The sequence below is a fragment of the Sceloporus undulatus genome, chromosome 4 (assembly GCF_019175285.1).
Source record: "Sceloporus undulatus isolate JIND9_A2432 ecotype Alabama chromosome 4, SceUnd_v1.1, whole genome shotgun sequence".
NCBI lineage: Eukaryota > Metazoa > Chordata > Lepidosauria > Squamata > Phrynosomatidae > Sceloporus > Sceloporus undulatus.
The window spans coordinates 98787085-98797119 of record NC_056525.1 but is presented as its reverse complement, the minus strand read 5'-3'; the positions used below and the strand labels follow the sequence as shown (position 1 = coordinate 98797119).

General features: G+C 37.9%; 1 long non-coding RNA gene across 4 annotated transcripts in view; it reads right to left on the bottom strand.

Moving 5' to 3' along the window:
* The window catches only part of LOC121928911, a 180472-nt gene that overhangs the window by 11714 nt on the left and 158723 nt on the right, over window positions 1–10035 (bottom strand). For 2 of the 4 annotated variants that reach the window (XR_006103595.1, XR_006103596.1), the window contains exons 3-4: window positions 4926–5117; window positions 517–548 (exon numbers count right to left, since the gene is read on the bottom strand). This is a non-coding gene — a long non-coding RNA (uncharacterized LOC121928911). Of the gene's footprint in view, window positions 1–516; window positions 549–568; window positions 1316–4925; window positions 5118–10035 lie in introns of those variants that run through there. The other 2 variants (XR_006103594.1, XR_006103593.1) reach the window with 1 other exon arrangement.

Genomic DNA, 10035 nt, shown 5'->3' with positions numbered 1-10035 from the left:
ATGTATATGTGTATGTATATATATGTGTGTGTGTGTGTGTGTGTAATGTTACGTTAATAAAAATAAATAAAAAATCCTAGATAGATGGTGCTTCAAAAATCTTAATTGGCTCACATGTTCTTTTGCAGGCATTTTCAGGGTTCTCTCAAAAATCAGATGAATTGTGTATGTTAAAGCCTATTTTATAGTTAATACTTCACTTCACAGTGGATCCCCATTTGCAAAACCCCTTTACATTTTCTGTACAGAAGGCTATTGTGAAAAGTATATAGATGCACCATAAAACACTATCACCTCAGGTCACCGATGAAGAATAACAACAGATTTTTTTTTAGATATAATAAAAAGAAAAACAGCAAATAGCCTTGACACACAACCATCTATCTTTTAAAAAAATGTATTAAAATTTTTATGCCTGGCTCTATGATCACAGTGAAAACATAATACAGAGTACCTTCCTGCATTCTCAAAGACACAGTTCTAAAATGATATAATTAAGGCATGTACAGCAATTACCTTTCAGTTATTCTGATAATGATCACCACCTCCTGAGCAGGACAAAAAGAGATGGGAAATAAGTACAAAATATTATTCTTTATTGGTTATGTGCAATGATTTCTAGGTCACAAACAGGGTATTCTAATTACCTAACATTTCACAATTAAGTTTGAAGATTCAGTTTGTCAGGCTAAATATCAGAGCAAAGTAAGGTGTTTTCTCACAACTTAGAAAAATGTCACGAACAGAGTACCTATAGAGAAAGTACTAATTATATATCTTGACTTTTTAATTGTATATTTAGTGTAGGGTTGCAGTTAGGTAATTTTAGACTGTGAACTGAATGGTCTTACAGGCCTTTAAATGCTATTGTATGTTACTTCATTTACTTCACAATGTGTTAAGCAAGCACTGCTTTATTTAGCCACACTCTCATTCATTCTTTCAAATGAATCTTGGATCTCAGGCCTAAACCTCTATCTGAAGGCAGCACAGATTTTGTGGGTGGCTTTAACAGCATTTCCCATATTGTTAAGACTTGAGGAAAAACACTATGATCTGTTCAGTTTGAACCTCAGGCTTCTTATACAGAAGGAGAGTGGGATGTTTACTCTTTCCAGATCACAAGCTGAACAAAACTTCTTTGATTTCTCATTGATAGGTGACTCTACATGAAAAGAAAACCCAGCTGAGTAGGTCAACAGTAAAGATTTCTTGCTTCATCTTTGTATTGCTCCAAAGGTTTGATTAAGGTCTGATTTACACACACCTTTTTCATGCCAGTGTCTGCACCAACATGTGAGCCATTTACTAATTTCTGGAATGAAAAGGAACAATTCATTCAGCATACTCTCGTGTGAGTCAAAGCTTCACATATAACCATGGCAACCAAATAACACATCTCATTAACATGAAAATAAAGATTTATAACCATAAGCCAATCTGCAGGGAAATAAGAGCTTGTGATTAATTCGTTGATTTACTCGTTGGCTTATTAATTCACTTTTTTCGTAGTGATTTCACATATGTTACTTGATTTCCCAATTAACGCTAACATTAAAAATATTCTATAGTGAATTAGGTCATCAGGGTGGGTATCCCTGTCACCTTGTAAAATAGGAAGGCATGCTGCCACAGGAAAAATATTAGGATTAGAGGAAATGCATCACATGTCTTTATAATTAGGAAGGCTGATCTTGCTGTTTTCTTTGGGAAGACAAGAGAGAGGATGCAAGAGGGAATTCAGGTCAGCTAGCTAGGTTTATGGAAAAGAAGAGCAGCTACTGTTTGAGTAAGAAGAAAAAAGAACAATGGAAAAAAGTTGGGGAAAATGAAGGGAATGGGGGTAGGGGAATGATTTTCTTACTTAGCAGAATATCAAAGCCATAAAGTAGCCAGGGTCCTTTCCGACTGTTTCCTTGGACAGAACGGAGCAGTATTGAAGGGAAATGTTTGAGGTCTTTCTGGAGCTGGGTGTGTGTGTACTGTGACCCTTTTCAATTACTCATCCTCCTCAATTGATTGATTAAATGTTCTGGACTGTAATATACAGTTATTATATAATATTATTTGTGCCCTTTCAGAATGGCCTTTTGGGCATTATGGCCTCTTAGACCTGGAAAAAAGCCCCTTTATGGCTCTATATGAAACCAAGATGTTTGGCATCTTTTGGAGTTTGGTGAATTAAGACTGTCTTCAATGACATCTTTCCCTCCCTTTACTGATTTCATTCTGGGCTGATGTCTATAGTACATAATTATATTATATACCATTATTATATAATATCATCCAGGGTGGTATAAGAATAATTTTGCTCTTGCTAAAAAAAGGTTCCTTGAGGCAATTTCCCTTTCAACATTGGGTTCAATACATTCTCTAATTGAGCAGGCACTGTATCTACAAAAGCTTATGCTGCAAACCTTCTCCCAGTTAGTATCAAAGGTGATACAAGATTCCACTGTATGTTGATACAGATTAATCCTTTGAAATGGCTATCTAACTAAACAACTATGGTGTGAAATAGACCACTACTTTGTGCCGCCATCCGGACGGCTTCAGAGCGTGGTGTTTTGACACTGCACACTCTGAAACCACACTGAAGCTGGCTTCACATCGCCCGGCTGCCCATACATGGGCCAGCTTCTGGATACTCCTGCAGTACTGAAAGCTGGCCTCAGTCTGCAGCAGGGCAGAAAAGGCGGCTTTTTGCCAGTGCAAAAAGGAGCAGCTATTTACTGCTTCTTTTTTGGGCCAGCAAAAAGACAGATTATGGCCACAGTGTGCAGTTGCCACAGCCCCAATCTGGCTTTCTCAAAGGTGGCTTCAAGAAGCCCCTTTGGGGTGGTTGCCCCTAACTAATATTTATATATGATGTTCATGAACAAAAGTAATGAGGTAGTTTACAAAATAAAATGAGTGGAGTTCAGTTTTGCTAACACCCACCCACACACCAGAGCCAAGGATACCCACATGATTATGCACATTTTAAATAATCATTGGCTACCCCATACTAACCAATCCCTGTGTCATAACACTGCAAGAAGAACATACTTTATGGCAAGCAGTTGTTCAGCAATTATGAAAGGCCCTGAGCAGACAGGTCAGAAAAGCATAGGCTGAGCCCCTGCTATTCTGGCCCAGGTGCACTATTCTGGTGTGTGGATGGGCAGGTGTTTCTACACCCATCCTCGTGCCAGCTTAGGGACCCACTACTAGCTGTGTCTTTCTGCTAAGAAGCCCCTCATTCCCATGTTTGACTCAGAAATGAGGTGCCTGGCTGTACCCACATGGCCAGGTGCCCTGTTCCCACATGAGACATGGATACTGGAAGCTTCCCCATAGGAGTGAATGCATGGAGGGGTAAAGTAGGAGGAGGCACAGAAAGGTAAGGAGCACAGAGGAGCATTTAAACAGCTAGGGGTTGCCATGGAGCTTTTTGGAAACTGCGGCAAACAAGGTATCATTTTGACCCACCTTAGGGGTGTTTGCTTTGGGATCAGGCTGGATCCATTGGATCCATGTCCATTCTGCCAGGATCTGCACCAATCTTGGCCCTAGGACTTTGGACTGTGTTGTCCAAACAGATTGATGTGAGGCCAGGGAAACATATAATAGGCTTTTTGGCCCATGCAGACAGCCCCAAAGCCAGCTATAATATCTTTCATGTTATACAATTAAAGAATTTTAACTACTTCAAGCCCATAACAACTTTCTACAGATTCTTGGGAGTTAAAGATTAGTGAGGCACTGGAACTCTCCATCAGATAATTCAGAATGCCTCACAAAACTTTAAATCTCAGGATTCTGTAGAGCCAAGAGAGTTAAAGTGGGGACAGAATGCTATAAATGTATGATTTGAAAGAGACTTAAGTCAGAGTATCACCTAAAAACACCTTGACAGTCAGGTCCTGCAAGCAGACCCATCTAATAATGTAGTCCACATTCAATTCTTCATTCATTTTAAAGAGGAAGGGAAGGGTGCAAATGTGAATTTGTGCTGTTTGTGAGATATAAGCCCTTCAGGCACACTAATCCTGAAGTATATTAATCCACAGTGCCATCTAGCCACATGAGTACATTTGCTTTAACTTGGATCAAAATATATATTTTTAAAAAGTTAAAAACATCCTTTCTAAACTGTTTAATTTTTTTAAGACATCCTCAGAATTGCTGGCCACAAGGGAGAATAAATGGCTTGTCTGGGTGGTTTTGCCAACAATTGCTGACCCAAAGGAAACCTGCAAACCTTTACTATCACTTTAGATTCAGCAGCTGCAACATTATAAACTGGATATTAGCTCCATTAAATCATAACGAACCATACTGAATTTCAATGAACTGTTCTGTAAACACCTGCTTTATGCAATACAACACTCTTGCTTCCAGGGAGAGGAAAAATCATTCCTTTTAGTTATCCATACTTTCAAGGTAAAAAACAAATTGTTTTTTAAAAAGAAAATATTTTATGTTTAGCAGTAGCTAAGCGTAAAAGGATCTTGCAATCTCTGTAGGGTCCTATTACTGTAAAAATAAGGCAAATAAAGCAAAATGATAGCCAAATTAAGCCAGCCATTAAAAAAAGAAGCCCTTCAATTACATCTTAACAGGAGAGTAGAAAAAAAGCTCAGTTGTAGGATATTGGGAAGGAAGGCTGGAACATCTTGTTAACTATTGATTGCTGAATTTTTATACAGTGGACCCTTGGTTTCCGCTGGGGTTTGTTCCAGGAACGCTCATTGAGATCAACGTCCATGGATTCTCAAGTCTTATTAAATACAATGGTATGTAAAAATTATGTCTCTTATATAAAATGGTGAAATGATGGTTTGCGTTTTGGAATTTATACATTTTTAAAATGTTTTCAAGCCATGGAAGCTTGAATCCATGGATAAAACAATCTGTGGATACAGAGTGCTGAGTATTCTCACCTGGTTAAATCCCACTTGATTAAATCCACCAAGGAAACATACAGTGCCCTACTTCTATACGGCAGGTTTTGTTCCTGCATTAGCAGCTTTATCACCAGAAGCATTTACTAGAACTTTTGGATGGATTCTGACATATGGCTCAATGTAATATTGATTGAGGAATTGGACTTTGCAAATGCAGTATCAAATATCCTGTGGAAATAAATAAATAAAATAAAATATTTAATGGAATGAAATAAATTTTAAAAACCCCACATGGATTTGAAAGTCATATCTCTAGGCAATGGCAAGGTGAAAAAGCAAAGCTTCTTCTGCGGTTTGGTTCAAAAGTGTGACTGTATTAATGGAATTAAATATCATGCCATCTAAAATTTTGCAAATGTAAAATAGGGACACATGTGGCCAAGCAACATCAGAATGTGGTCAAGATGGCTAACTTATTAATAAGGAAGAACAGAAGCTTGGAGAGGCTGCAGCGGTTTGCTTTTACCAGAGCCTACTGGGGAAGGCATGATTCCATCTCTTCTATTTTAGCAGCAGGTTCATGCAATTTAACTGCTTAATTTCTTAAACTGTGAATGAATAGATACACAAATGGATAGAAAACAGTGACCTATGAGGTATACTTTACAGTGAGTTCAATGGGACTTATTTCCAATAAATTGCAGTCCCAGTTTAGTAGATATTTGGATTATGCAGATTTATTTTCATGTAAGCGTGTAAGTCTCTATAATTTTTGGTTGCATGTCAAAAAGTTGCACCCACAGTTTGGTCATAAGTGCAGAGTCACCAGACGCATTAGGAAAAATGTTGAACTGATGGAAGTAATGCAAAAGGAATGACATCACTTAAAATCTATGCCTACCAAATGTGCAGTTTGAACTATTGCAAACTACACAGCAGGGCCAGTTTCTGAAATTTTATTTGTTAATTTCTCTGCTGGCCATGTGATACCATTGCCAAACAGAGCGTTATTTACAGCACCGTATTTAAAAAATCATAATATTTTTAAAAGCCATTTTTAAAGCATTCAGCAAAATTTCAGAGCGGAAAGCAGACAATATGTATGACTGACTAGCCAGGGGCAGGAAGCCATCACAGCTGGGAATTAGAAGGAGCTATCGTGTTTCCCATGAGATGCGAATTTGGCCCAAGAATAAGTATTCAAACATTTTCTAAGCTGGTTTTTAAAACATTCACATACCTTCTTTTGGGTTGTTCCTGTGCGACTTAGCTATACACTCATGTTACAGTGAAAATTCTTGAACTCATACTTTTCAGTAAGCACCACAAAGAATGTCCTAAAGGCATGGCTTACTAAATAACAATTACGAGCCACCTCCTCTCATGTTAAGGTATATGCTAATGTGGGAAAAACACAAAAAAGCTGGTCCTATTGAAAAGAAAGAGCTGCTTGTAAGATATTGTAAAGACACACACACACACACACACGCCTTATAGACTTCTCCTGCAGGAACTGTATCAATTAAGGACGCTAAAAGCTCTAACGTACATGGGCATTGCACACAGCATGTCTGCCAGTGTTTTATTATCAAGTCCATTATGATGAGTTCTTGTCCCAGACAAAGGAAGAACAGAAAAAGAATTCAGGCTGACAAATTAGACTTGAAATCAGTTTCATTTACATAACGACTGGAAGTTCATTAATAACAGAGTTTTAATTATTCATGCTCTTGTTTCACTAGATACAGCAGTTTTTCCCCTGCTGTGCTAGATGTCTGGATTAGCTAAAATGAACCGTGGCAAAGTGATAGACTGCCCAGATTTCTTGATTCTTTTCTGTATTCAGCACTACAAAGGAGAGGGTAGCAAAGGAAAAGGATGTGTCTCTCTGTGTTGTGCGTAGCACCGCTGTTTTCACCCACATTTCCAGTGTACTTCTACTTGTTAAAGAACTGCCTGTATCGGGAGAAAACTTCATTAGGAATTTGAAAGCAGTCTTGTAAAGTCTTAGAGGGGGGATGTTCATCCCTTGCATGTATTTTTCAATCAATATATACAATTTTTTTGCATTATGAATATTGCACACTTCATGAGAGACTTGTACAATCTGTTGCTTGCTACACATTTTCTTTCAAATATTGTCAAAACTTCTTTGATCTGTACAATGTGTAAAACAGATAGGAGGTGATTCTGCTGCCTATGGTTGTGCTCAGAAACCATTTTGCATAGTTTATATTCCACTATTCTCTTTTTTTCCCTGCCCCAAGGCAGAGCTTGGAAAAATTATTCTTTGGACTGTAGCTCACAGAATCCCCCAGGCAGTATGAATATTGGCTATGCTAGCTGGGGGATTCTGGGAGCTGTCAGCCAAAGAAGATAACTTTTTAAAATCCTGCCTTTGGGTTAAATAAATAAAGATAGGGCTGAGCATATGCAGACTACATTTCCTCATTAGCAAGGTGCTAGATTTCTGGGACAAGGATCAGGAAACCTGAAACCTGATTTCCAGTTAAATTTGTCAACAGATGTGTACATTCATAGAGCCACTTCTAGAAATCTGGCATCCACAGGACTGTCTGCCCAAAAAGGCATGCATCACATATTCCCACAATCTGTTTTCACACACACCAACATACAGAATAACCATGCTGTGCCTTGCAGAATGTAATGCAACATCTCGAAGGAAAATCATGTAAATAAGCCAGCATCTATCCTCAGAGTTTCAATCCTACTGATCTCTTGGCAAATCTATGTAAAGGAATTATCAGAAGTAGTTGGCAAGAGTTTCAGGCTTGTCTTGCCTTGTCATATAAGACACATAGATTTGTCCTTGTCATCTGTCATTCATTGAACAGTTACTTAGCATCACAGAATAAACAAAGCTCTAGCTTTTGTATGAATGGGAGAAAATAGTGCCCATAACTTGTGCCAACATTTTCCAGTCCAAATGAATTACACCAACATGCAAGAAAAGTGGCTGATAACTCTGAAACATGTTAAATTCTCTGGGCAGGGGGAGACAGAGGAAATTTTATTTTTGGTTGCACTATATGTTTCAAAACTTCTCAGAATTTTCTTTTTTAAACAAGTAGATGATGTCTGTTTCATAGAACATACAGAGGCAATTCCCAGCACAAACAGAAATATTTTATTCCCAACTAAGGATAGCACCCTTTTTATTCTAAGACACATCACAGACAAAAAAAAAACTTGTGTGTGTGTGTGGGGGGGGGGGGGATTTGTGGTTGTATAATTTAAGGGATATTCCTTTTGATCAGAAGGAACAGCACAGAACCAGTATACTAAAACAGTAAGATAGTTGGAACACTGTCCCTTTAGGAAAGAAGGCATGTCCTTGCAGTTCTTCAGGGCCAATAGTGAGCAAAGACACAAAAGAAATCTATGACTGATCACAGCATTTTGAACTCTGAATGTCTAGTGAGTAAATTGCATACCCAGCTTCTTTCATCCTCCCTCTGTCACTGTTTGCTGGAGCAAAAATTGAATTGGTTTGGACTGGACTGAAAATGAAACTACTTGTTCTAGGTGGTCCCAACTGATAATAAATGATTTCCCCCTGTTGTTGCAAAAGTTGTGAAAGGCTCAGGGATTCAAACTCATACTTTTAGAAATTCAGAACTGAGGACTCTAGAGATTAATGGACTGTTCTGTAGTGTTGATTATTCCCACATTTGAATCTTGTTACTAACAAATTCATCCCATCCTGCATATGAAAACGTTTGTGGATTTTGAGGTATTCTTATCAAACATGAACTGAATTGAAATTCACACTCACACTGAAGATGGCAGTTTGGCAGGTGATGCAAGCTGTAGGCAGGAACACTAGCAGCAGCAGCATAATCTGGCGATTAAAATAATAGCTGGCACACTACCTAAGAATTCTTTTTTGAAAGCTGTGGTATACATATTGTATTCAACAATGTCTTCCATTTCAGCACTCTTCAGTTAAAAGACTGATGTTCCTGATATAGATACAAATGCAGCCATACAAATGTTCTGAAGATGAGAAAATGGAAAATCAACAATATACCTCCCATTAACACAAAATGTAATAATCAGAGTTTGCCTCTGACTACAGCTTGCTGCTTGACTTAATTCTTCTTTGCTTTGTCACCACTGTCCTCTACAGCTTTGTGTATATAATAAATTATCAAACTAAAGGAAAAGCTAAATACTTTTTTTAAAAAGTGTAGAAAAACAGACAACGCAGGAGACATCTGGAAAATGTTTGATCTGGCAGCTCCATTTAGAGACTCCTCTTAGGCAATTGCTGTGGGCAGACTGAAAGGGTTTTCACTTTGCTTACATCTGATGTCCAGGTGCAGATGTACACTCACCTAAATCCTCTCCAGATGCTACCACACCTCAGTATAAATCTTTTACTTTTTTGAAGAGCTGAACACATCATGCTCACCTGATCCAGACATATTGTGGGATGTCTCTTGTTTCCAACAGAGTGCTTTCCACAAGCCCACCTTGAATGTTCCATTTGGATTTTCTTTTTCAAAGGTCTCATTTCCTTTTTATTTAGGAAAAGATTCAGTCTTTTACAGCAAGTAATTTTTCTTAGAAGAACCACTAATGCTGCTGCCACACTGCAGAATTAATACATGTCAACACCATTTTAACTGTTGTGTCTCAATGCTATGGAATTCAGGAATTTGTAAGTTTGTTGTGGCATCACAGCTCTCTGACAGAGAAGGCTTAATAGCTCACACAACTACAAATCATATTCTTCCTTCAGCTGTCCTTGAAGGATGCTATAAGAATATCCCATATCTTTGTGATTCTGGTCAAATAGAATCAGTGGAACATATTCAATATAGTATAGACATTGGAAAAATAAGATCAGTACATAGGTCTCTATAGTATAGAGACCTACATACTGATCTTATTTTTCTATATTCCACAAACTTTCAGACCAGTCTCTTGTTTATAGTTTTTTGTGGGTTTTTCGGGCTAGGTGGACATGTTCTATAAGAGTTTATTCCTGATGTCTCTTGTTTCTTTGCTGCTTTCTGAAACAAATCCTACTATACTGTATAAAGTAGCTAAATTTTTTTTTTTGCAGCAGCAATTGAAATCCAATAAGTGATTACATGTACCACAGATTAAGAATTGAATT